Consider the following 10,671-nt stretch of genomic DNA (forward strand, 5'->3'; position numbering starts at 1 on the left):
CAGATTAAAAACAATCAGAAACTTAGAAATGTAGTAACAGTGGTACCAAATTACATTGGTTAAAAACAGCATTACACTGATTATTATGCTATATAATCATATATATTTGTAAATACAACTATATTCATAGTCAGATCTATGCACATTTCTCATTCTAGACAAAACAAGGAGTAAAATCACTAAGCCAGAATACTCTGAATGAAACATAAGAAGTATTCACAAGAAAGAAAACATATAAGAATTGATGTGTAGTGCAAAAATTAAAAATTAATGGAGGATTATAGGCTAATGGGTGATTTAAGTATTTCTCCCATCCTATCTTTGTATTAATAAAAACTCAGTTTTTAAGGATGCCAATGAAATGTTAGCTGGCCTCCATATCTCCCCTCTTCCAAAAAAGTTTCTTGTAAGTCGAAAAAAATTGTAATGTTTTAGGTTTGATTTTATAAGAGAAATATCATTACACATGGATGACTATCGATGTTTGTTTTATATTATATTAAAAGTCTTTTTATAATATGAAAGTATTCCTTTAAAGTTGAGAGTGGAATCTATAGTGTAAGGGATGGAATGCTTGCAGAAAGAATTGCACAAAACAGAGTTTTTATTTGAAAATTTATGCCCAGTCAGAGACTATTTCCCACTTGTAAAATTGCATCTAGAAGGACGCATGCGACTACATCTTAGTGATTGGATTGCAGGCGGAAGCTACATATACTAATTCTATGCCTGGTTCATAAAAATCTTTGACACTATTCTCCATGCTCTATCTTTTCATTTTCTAGCTGACCGTACGCATCCAAAATGACTAAAAATCACATATGCTAATGACAAAGAGTTAATCAGCCTAAACTAAGTGACCAGAGTAGACCACTCCTTCTCTTCAACTGCCTGCTAGTTATGCAATGCTAACTGAATTAATTGCTGAATTTTAACTTCTTGTTTGTAAAATGGCAATAACAATACTAATATCACATATATCAAAGTGAAATTTGCACAGAAACTTGGTACTAGCAAAGGTAGGGTGGTGTTGTTCATTACCTCCCTTCTGAGATCCATACCCACATTTCAAATACCCTGCAGGACATATATTACTTGAAATATAATTTTGTCTGGTATGTCCACCTCTGGGTCCTTTTCTTTACCTGGTGAACTTTATTAAAAATCTAGCTCTATTTTACTCTTCTTTGTTACTCTTCTCTCCCATCATTAGAGATAAAAGGAGGAGCTCCTGGTCATAGGAAGCATAGAATTACTTAAGCTATCCCAGTAAATAGGTAAAATTGCAGAACAATTGTGTTTGTCTGTTTCCTCCTTCTCCAAGCATCCAGGAATAACAGAGAGTATTTCATTTATCTTTATTGCTCCCCTCAATGGAATATTATCTGGCATAAAACAGGTTCTCAATAAATGATCCATCAATCAGTTGATACATTATTTAAAGGCAAGTTTTCCTTATGGCACACTGCTGTCAGATGGTAAGGAGTTAATACCTCATGTAAAGCGATCTTCTCACTTCTCAAAACAAAACAACAATAAATGGGGAAACTCCATCTCTGGAATTGTTAATACTGGCACACATTTTTGCATTTGATAATATACAAATTTTATTGTATCATTTTTTATTTTTTTCTTTCCTTAAGTTTTGAGTTCTTAGATTTTTAATCTTAGAGGCAGGGAACATATTATGTAGTACTCTGTGCCTCAGAGTAATTTATTTTATGTGAATAAAGAATTTTTCTTCTTTTCTGGACTCTAGAACTATTTTTATAATATCAATTTAAAAAATACTAGATTTACTTAAAAAACAAAAGCTCATTTGAGCAAATCACTTATTATTATGCATGGCCTATAATTAGAACTCAATTAATGCAAATCGTTATTATGGTGGTTTTCATTTTCTAATATTTTCATTATTGCAGTTATAGTGACCATTATTCCTTACATTTAGATTTAATATTCAATGATATAACAAATTAAAAAATTTCAACACAAAGAATGGTTTGTTTTTCCTTTTGACACACTACCAACTAAACATTAAGAAGCTTTCCCAGATTTCCTTTATAGAAGTAGATCATATATTTGACCCATTTGCATTTTAATTTTTTTCCAATCCCTTAATAATGAATAAGGTTAAACATTAAATATTAAACATATAGTTTTAAACTTTTATTTTCTTGATAAATAAGATTGTTTTAAATTTCAGTTTAAAGTTATTTTGTTGTTACTCAGATTTTGAAACTATTTTAAAAATGAAAAAGCATTGAAATCAATATGAATTGCTCATAATAAGTTTTGATTGAAGAGGCAGAAACATGAAAGATTTTTTAATATAAATTCTGCATTAAAGGTAGTAGGTGCTTTTATATGGTTTCACTGAAAAATAAAAATGAATGCTACTCCATCATTTTGGCAGACACTTTAATGCCAGCCATTTAACTATCTTCCTGAGATGGAATGCTTCCTGACCTCTACTCTTTCCACCAAAAAGAAATTGTAAAAGCCCAACAAAAATGTAATTTTCTGGCTTTACAATGGGTGAGGAGAGAGAAGAGAAGAGTTAAGAGTAGAATCTGAAAATAAAGTAGAAAAAAGTAGTAGCAAGTAGAGGGTGTTTTTAGATGCATCTGAGAGAAGGAGACTATTTTTGATTGATAACATATCTTGTGGTCCAAACTCAAAGTTTCATATTTTATATAGCAAGTCATGGTGCTTAAAAGAAAACTAAACACTGAAAATCCTCATTTTATTAAAGGAACCCATATGATAAGGGCAATTAACCAATTACCCCAGGTCATTTCAAGGTCATATCTTATTGATTAAATGGTTTTGCATGAGAAAATCTTTTGAGGTCAAATGTCAAGTTATAATAGATAATTTTAGATATTTAATTTATTGAGACAATGATTGAGTATTGCTGTTTCCGAATGCCACTAAGAATCTATATAGTTATCCATGATAGTTTTGAACTGTGGGGGAATCAAGATATATTATAGATGGTTTAAGTTATTATTGAAATAACAGCATCCTTATTTTCCTCACTGTGATTCACCTTACCCACCATACTCTGCTTTTTAAATGTAAGCTGAGGCATTGGGGGAAACTCTCTTTGTGCTAGAGAAAAATATGCTGTCATTTAAGTCATTACATTTTTATTAGGTAAAAGTTATTTAACTGCCAATAAGTTAATGTTTCTTTAAAAGTAGATCAGTCACGCTTGTGGAATAGGAATAAAACTAAGGTTAGTGTGTTTATTTTCAAATAACCAAATGATGAAATCTGATAGTTTTTAAATCGAGCAAGCAATTCCCTTGTTTGTATTCTGGGCTTATTTTTGAAATTCATACAATGGTTGCAAAAGCTAAAAGTGGGCCTGAGTAATTCCTAATATATCTTCCAATTTGTATATATTTGACCATGGTATTTTAAGCATGTTTAACTGAACTTTTTCACATTCTTAGAGGAAAGTGTGCAATTATTCTAGAAAACTGAAGAGTTTGAGAGATGGAAAAAGCGTATCAATGAAGCTTTGATCCATGCACCAGATTTCTTCAAAATATCTTGAAGTGTAATTTGTTAAATTATCTAAGTTACCTCATTATAGTCCTAATTTAAAAAAAATAGGGAGACATTAGCAAATTCTCACAAATGGGACGTCAAATAGAATTCCGTCATGATTTGTTCAGTCTTAAAAAATAGACTGCCAGTAATGATATAATTGCTTTTATTGAACTAATGTTCCTACTGATAGCAATAGTAACCTCTGGAAAAATATGAAAAACAAATTTTGAAGGCACTTAAGAAGCAGGTCAAAGCAGGCAGAAACTTCAGTAAATATAATAACCCTTCTGAGAAGAGAAGACATTGGATGAAGTCCACGTTTATATAACTGATTCCAGGAGAGTCCTGCTCAGTCCACAGCATAGAATAGTGCATAGAGATCAAGTGGAAAGCCAGTGTTCTTACTGGTCTAAGTCAAAGGATATAAAATTTGTAGTCATAAAGTGTAGTCAAATTCAAAACTATACACTTAAATTCTGTGCATTTTATTATATGAAAATCATTTCACAATTAAATGAATTATCAAAGGTAATACTAGATTCTAAAACTCCTTGATTCTTGGGCAGCCCAGGTGGCTCAGTGGTTTAGTGCCTGCCTTCAGCCCAGGGCGTGATCCTGGAGGCCAGGGATCGAGTCCCACGTTGGGCTCCCTGCATGGAGCCTGCTTCTCCCTCTGCCTGCCTCTCTCTTAGTCTGTGTCTCTCATGAATAAATAAATAAAATCTTCAAAAAAAATACCCTCCTTGATTCTTAATATATTTCTGTTAAATAAACTGTTTTCTGGAAAATAATTTTGCTCAGAAGTAGTAGGCAATAATACTGAAGCACTAATATGGAAAATGGAGGAAATGCCTTCAGTTTCTATCACTAGTCTAGGTGAAACATATCACTTCTCTACTTCAGTTTTCTAATTTATAAAAGATTGGTGTCTTTTTTGTTGTAAACTCTGTGTGTATTCTATGTATTTTATGATTATCTGATGCATGGCATTTCTAATAAATTATCAGTAATTTTCACAATCTGACTGGCTAGCTGTCTATATAGGAAAAGCTGGAAAGATGAAATGTTGTTCCCCAAATTAATTCAGTGTACTTCATGCTATACTGGTGGATGATGTCAGAGTCAATGTCACTAAAATTTTATTAGGCAACCTAGGAAAGAGACAAGAGCATTCAGATAATATTCCAACTACCAAAGACTTCGTTATTCAGCAATAGTCTGATCCAAGGTACATATACGTTTAGTGTGCCTATTGGAAGTAAATCAAATATGTATGGAAGTTAGAATGAATAATATCCTATTTAGAAAATAATTATTCTATAAATATGGATAAAATTCCCCAGAGTGAGCTGCCTAGAAATCATAATGATGACAGAATCAAATTCACAAAATTGTACATTATACAGTCTATCCTCATTATTATTGGATTTTGTATTCAAAAATTTGCCTGCTTGCTAAAAACTATTTGATACCTCAAAAATCAATACTTGTGGGTATTTGTGGTCATTTGGGGGACATGTGCAAAGGAATGAAAAATTTGAGTTGACCTATAAGCATGTCCCAGCTCAAGTTCAACAAGGTGTCGCTAGGTCTTCAGCTCTCACACAGAGATGATCAGAGAATGGAGATGACAGGTAGAAGGAAGTGCAGGGTTGTGCAAGGAGCTCTGGGGGATGGGGTTCGAATCTTAACTCTGGCATCTGCTAGAAGAGTGGCCTCAGAGAAGTCACTTACCATTTCTCTATGTACTTTTCTTTTTTTGCAAAATGAAATAGAATCTACCAGGCTAAACTGATTTTGGATTTGAGATTATAATCTACGTGAAATTTATCTATATGCTATATAGATATTTACATTTACATTTATATAATATATTTATATACATTTCCCCTACTTCAAGGGCATTGATTTAGTATTTGCTAATTCACTGTTAGCAGTGACTTTATAGAACATAACTATCATGAATAGCAAGAATCCATTGTATTTTAAAAACTCAGTCCATTAAAGTCACTCTATTTTTTGAAGTGTAGATTTGCTTAATGCTCAATATGTGTAAATTTTCATAAGCATATCTACTTTAGATCCTCAATTTACTGAAAATGCAATCTTCATGCTATTTCATGTATTTTTGCATAAAATAAAACACAGCATGACACAGTGGATATTTAGTGAGTGTAATTTGCAGGTTGTAACAAATGTAAAGAGGAGTGAGAATTATCAAGAAAGCACTAAAAGAAGTATAAGCCTAAAACTATGAGAAAAAGAGACTTCACTTGGCATGGTGTATCAGGTGTACAAACCGGCCTTCACACGTTTGTGTAATTGTTCCCAGAGCTACCAGGTATTTGAGTGTGTACTTTTCCACTTCCTGTAAGACAGGCTTATTTTCAGCTAAAAGACTAATGTCTATAATCACACCACAAAAAATAAAATCACTCATTCTATTTAGGTCTCCCTAGGGGGCTCTTAATATTGCTTTTACAGGTAGCAGGGTTCATCCTCTACCAAAAATATAGACAGCCATACTTTATCCCAAGCAACTTATAAGAAGGTTTCCATGGATACAAAAATTTATTTTTCTGGATTTTTTTTCAATCACTCAAAACTACCACTGGAGTATTAGAAGGTTGGAGCTGGTAGGAAGCTTAGACAGTCATTCCAGATTTCAGTTGCATCTCTTTTCTTGGGTTCTTTCTGTGGATGAGTAATGTAAGATTTAATTTAGATGATTCTGGTGCTCACTGCTTCCTCTTGCATCTGAGCCTTTGCTATGGAGTATAGTCTTGAAACTTTCTTTCAGTACTGCCATCTGTTTAGTTAGTGTCCGATTTTCAGATATATACAACTCTAAATTGCATCATACACAGACTCTGAGAAAATGAGAGAATAAAAATACCTCTCTTCAGTGATTTTAAATGGTGATGTTTCATTGGGCAAAATATATAGTGTTATTAATTCATATCCTTTACTTATCAATTCACGTAATGACGATAACTCTCAACTAACTACTCTATCTGGTCACTTCCATTTAGCTTTTCTACTTAAGCCTGTATTCACTCATCAACTGACCCATGTCTCCTTTTGTTCTGATACATTCGAAATCTTTATAGCATGGCTCTCTCTCTGCTAATATATATTCAAAAAGATAAGCAATGCAAAGTTATTGCCTAGACTTGTGGTGTGATTCCTGTATCAGTGGATCTAGTGATAGTCATGAGACTTCTAATTGCCAAATCTATGTTAGTTGAAGATACGGTGATGAGGGAAACACACACACACACACAGAGAAAATGTTGTTCTTTAAGTTTAAAATTTAATGGAGACCTGCAGTAATCAATATGTGGTGAGAATATATTCTGTGAGAAGTTGACTTAGGAGGGGAGGTTAGAGGTACTCCCTGAGGAAGTGAAGGTGATGTGAGCTCTGAAAAAAGAGTAGGAACTGACTAGATGAGAAGAGGTTTCAAAAGCTTCCTTGTAGAATGAACAACATGTAGAAAAGCCCGAGGACTGAGGAGATAATTAAGGAGGTCTATTTAGACTGGAGAAGTAGACGTAAATCAGATTATTCAGAGAATTATTCTCCATGTTAAGAATTTACTGTGTTTCTCCTAAGTAAAATGGACCATTAATAGAGGGTTTTTAGCAGTTTTTTGACATCTAATTTATTAAACTACTTTAAAATATTTTTTTATATCTGAGAAAATAAGGCAGAACATGCTTTAAAAATTGGTTTATTCAAGGGATCCCTGGGTGGCTCAGTGGTTTAGTGCCACCTTCAGCCCAGGGCCTGATCCTGGAGTCCTGGAATCAAATCCCACGTCAGGCTCCCTGCATGGAGCCTGCTTCTCCCTTTGCCTGTGTCTCTACCTCTCTCTCTCTCACTGTCTCTTATTAATAAATAAATAAATTCTTTAAAAAATTGGTTTATCCATAATATGAGTATACATTTTTACTTCATATTTTAAAAGACTTGTTTATTTATCTGAGAGAGAGAGAGAGCTCAGATTAGTTGGGGGAGGGGCAAAGGGAGAAAATCCTCAAGCAGACTACCCCCTGAGAGCAGAGCTCACTCGTGGTCCATCCCATGACCCGTGAGATCATGACTTGAATCCAAATCAAGGGTCAGACGCTTAACCAAAATGAACAACCCAGATGCCTCTATTTTTACTTCACTTTAAAAATCTACCATACCAAATATTTTCATGTACCCTTTATCCTTTCTTTGGATAAGGGTTAAAGATGGTTAAGAGGAATTGGGCATTGCTAGAATTTTCCAGACCCTTTTTTAATGAAGAAAACCGCAGTATACTGCAACTGGAATTTCTGGTAGCTTTCTCCCTGAGGAGTTTGATTAGCCTGATCTGAGGAAAGGAGTAAATTATTGGGTCTGAGTAGTAGTTTTAAATTCTTTATGAAGGTGAAAATAGTATTTCTTAAATTGAAAAGATCTTGTGATCTTGTGAGAAAAACAAAGAACACCTTAAGTTTTTGTTATCTGAAAAAAATCTAATAGATTGAGGGGAAATACATGTGTTTTATTTCATTTAAAATTTTTTTATTTCAGCTATTATTTATGCCTAAACAAATTCTCCTTCACAACTGAGATTGAATACCAGCAGTGAGACTGTTACCAATGAAATGACAATATTGACATAAGCATTCTAGGTAAAAGCAGGATATATACTAAATTGAGGTTGGAATGGGAGTTGTAGCATGAAACTAGAGGAGGTGGAGTTGGGCTAAATAAAATATTGAGAGAAAAACAAAGGTTATTTAAAACAGGCTTCACTGTAGATAATGAAAAGAATCTAAGATAAGAAGAATAAGAAAATTTTCAAAAGAAAAAAGTGTATCTATGCTTCTGGTAGAACTCTGGTCATTAAAAACTACAATTCAAAGATTTACCTACATACATATATATATATAGATATATGAATATACTTACATAAAATTAACTGAGTCAAGTATTTTAGCAGTAATGGAAGAAAAAAGACCAATGTTGCAATCAGAGGGAAAGTTTGGGTTGGACTTTATGAATTGATTAAATTAATTACTTAATTATTCATTTATTCATTATTATATTGCTTGTGATGTCTTGGGTTGTATCTTAAAGAAACAAATATAAGCCAAAATTACAGTTTCTTGTATCTGAAAATTAAACCATAATATATCTATGAACATCAAAGATTACAAACTTACTGGATGAAAAATTAAGAAACATTAAGTTACATTAATGAGAAATGCATGGCCTCCCCCATCATGAACATCCACCACCAGAATGATACATTTGTCACAATTGATAAACCTACACGGACACAACATTATTATCCAAAGTCCATGGTTTACATTGGTTTACATTAGGAATTACTCTTGGTATTATACATCAATAGTTAGGACAAATGTATAAAGACAAGTATTCACAATTATTTTTTTTAAATATTTTATTTATTTTTCATGGGAGACAGAGAGAGAGGCAGAGGCACAGGCAGAGGGAGAAGCAGGCTCCCCAAAAGAAGCCTGATGCGGGACTTGATCCCAGGACCGTGGGATCACAAACAGAGCAGAAGGCAGATGCTCAACCACTGAGCCACCCAGGTGCTCCAGTATTCATAATTGTTGTATCATTTATTTTCACTCCCCCCAAATTTCTGTATTCTGCTAAGTCATCCCTCCATAGCTCCTCTAATCCCTAGCAGCCATTGTCCCCATGTTTTACTTTTTTTTAGACTATCGTATAGTTGGAAACATGCAGTAGGTAGCCTTTTCAGATTGCCTTTTTTCACTTGGTAATAGGCAATCAAGATTCCATCATGTCTCATCATGGATTGGTAGCTCACTTGTTTTTACAGCTAAATAATATCCCATTATCTAATGGATCCCATTATCTGGATCTGAAGGGATGTACCACAGTTTAAATATCCATTCATTTACTGAAGGACATCTTGGTTGCTTCCAAGTTTGGCAATTATGAATAAGCCTGCTTCAAGTATCTACATGCACATTTTGGTGTGAATATGTTTTCAACTCCTTTGAGTAAATGCCAAAGAATATGACTGCTGGGTCACATGCTAAGAGTATAGCTAATAGTGTAAGACAACACCAGACTGTCTTCTAAAGTGGATGTATCATTTCTTCATTCCCTCCCACCAATAAATGAGTTTTTGTTATTCCACACTCTTTTGAGGATTTTTAAGAACTTCGAAACACTATTAATTTTCTTGACCTTTTTCAGTAAAAGAAACCTCCCCAAAACAAAAACAAAAATGAAAAACCCCCGACTTTCTGGGGTGGGGGGCAAGATGGCAGAGGAATAGAGTCCCCAAGTCACCTGTTCCCACCAACTTACCTACATAACTTTCAAATCGTCCTGAAAACCTACGAATTTGACCTGAGATTTAAAGAGAAAACAGCTGAAACACTACAGAGAGAAGAGGTTTGCGCTTCTAACAAGGTAGGAAGGCAGGAAAAAAAAAAAAAAAAAAAAGAATCAAGTGGGGGAGGGGCCCGGAAGGAGCTGGGCTAAGGGGCGGTGAGAGCCTTGGGGACAGGAAAGTCTAACCCCAGAGAAGTGGGAACTTTAACAATCAGGCACTTAGCAGGGAACTCGGGCAGAACCGCAGGAGGGGCAGTGTCTGGAGCCCATAGGCAGGGCCTCGGGAGCAGCTCAGGTGGGGCTCAGGGGATGGGGGCTGCATGGCCAGGAGCACGATTCCAGCAGCACAGGCCCCGGAGCCCAGGGCGCGGAGCAGACACAGCCCAGTATCCTGCGCTTCCCCGGGGACAGGCGGAGGCAGGAAAGGCCCAGGACAAAGGATGCTCCTGCTGCCAGGCACCCCCACACTGTGCAGATCAGCGCCCCCGCCCCCGGAGCATCCAGGCTGGGAGCTGCAGTAGTTACTGCGGAGCTGACTCCAAGGCTGGGGACCTGGCCGCTGCCAGTGGTGTTGTTCCTCCTGGTGTCACCCTGTGCCTGGGACTGAGCGGGCCGCCAGGGAACCGGGGCCTCACGGGGTCAACAGCTCCTACTGAGCCGTGCACCTGGCAGGGGGCGGGGCAGCGCCCCCAGGGGCACACACCTGAGAATCAGCACAGCAGGCCCCTCCCCTAG

Source organism: Canis lupus, chromosome 22, assembly GCF_003254725.2.
Source record: "Canis lupus dingo isolate Sandy chromosome 22, ASM325472v2, whole genome shotgun sequence".
Lineage (NCBI taxonomy): Eukaryota > Metazoa > Chordata > Mammalia > Carnivora > Canidae > Canis > Canis lupus.